The following is a 1,448-nucleotide window of genomic DNA, read 5'->3' as shown; positions in this document are numbered from 1 at the left end:
CAGAAATTGACTGGAGGCGTGGCGGCTCTCAGCCGCTTTATCTCCCTCCTAGGAGAAAAGGCATTGCCCCTCTATCGCCTCCTTAGGCACACCGAACACTTCGAGTGGACGGATGCTGCCACTGCCGGACTCGAAGAAATAAAGACCATATTGGCAACGAATCCGGTCCTGGCTGCGCCCAACCTGGGCGAACCTATGTTGTTATACATCGCGGCAACACATTAAGTAGCAAGCGCGATGCTCGTCGTAGAACGAGAGACAGAAGGGCATAAATTCCCTCTTCAAAAACCAGTGTACTATGTATCCACTGTTTTAACCCCATGCAAGTCCCGTTACCCGCACTATCAAAAGATAGCGTATGCGGTGTTCATGGCATCCCGGAAGCTCCGACACTACTTTCAAGAGTGTTCTATAACAGTGGCCTCCGAAGTACCCCTAAATGACATTATAAATAACCGCGACGCAACGGGCAGGATTGCAAAATGGGCCATTGAGCTCTTACCATTCGACATAACTTACAAACCCCGGCGAGCTATAAAGTCGCAAGTTTTGGCTGACTTTGTCGCTGAGTGGACTGAAGCCGAACTCCCTAAAGAGTACGGCGCATACTCCAATTGGATTATGCATTTCGACGGCTCCAAAATGTTGGCCGGATTGGGGGCTGGCATCGTACTAACGTCCCCAACCGGGGACAGAGTCCAATACGTACTCCAGATAATGTAGACGGACTCCAACAACGCAGCCGAATACGAGGCCCTCTTACATGGCCTCCGGATGGCAATCTCCATGGGCATCCAACGCCTAGAGGTGCGCGGGGACTCAAACCTGGCAATACCCCAAGTAAATGGAGACTTTGACGCCAAGGATCCAAAAATGGCAGCCTATCGCAACGCCGTCCTTAAAATGTCAGCTCGGTTCGAAGGACTTGAATTCCACCCCGTAGCCAGAGATAATAACCAAGCGACCGACATATTGGCACGCATCGGCGCAAAACATGACGCTGTCCCTCCAAATATCTTCCTGGAACAGCTGTTCAAGCCATCCGTACTATGGGAAGAGGAGTCCGGAAATAACAAACCGGAGGCAGCCGCGGGATAATCTGACATAACCGGCGATCCAGCCGACGAAACAACACCCTCAGCTCACGACATAATGGCAGTAATCGCCCCATGGACAGAGCCGTTCCTAGCCTACTTGCTTAGGCAGGAACTCCCCGAAGACCATAATGAGGCCCGCTGCATAGTCCGGCGATCTAAAGCCTACAAGGTCCATGAGGGAGAACTCTATAAGAAAAGCACAACCGGAGTCCTTCAAAGGTGTATCTCCGAAGAGGAAGGGCGAGACCTTCTGGCTGAAATTCACGCCGGACTAGGCGGACACCACGCCGCAGCCCGGGCCCTTGTAGGAAAGGCATTCCGTACAGGATTTTATTGGCCGACGGTCTGGGC

This window comes from Triticum dicoccoides, chromosome 7B, assembly GCF_002162155.2.
Source record: "Triticum dicoccoides isolate Atlit2015 ecotype Zavitan chromosome 7B, WEW_v2.0, whole genome shotgun sequence".
Classification (NCBI taxonomy): Eukaryota; Viridiplantae; Streptophyta; class Magnoliopsida; order Poales; family Poaceae; genus Triticum; species Triticum dicoccoides.
The sequence above is the reverse complement of the archived record's forward strand: the minus strand, read 5'-3'. Positions refer to the sequence as shown.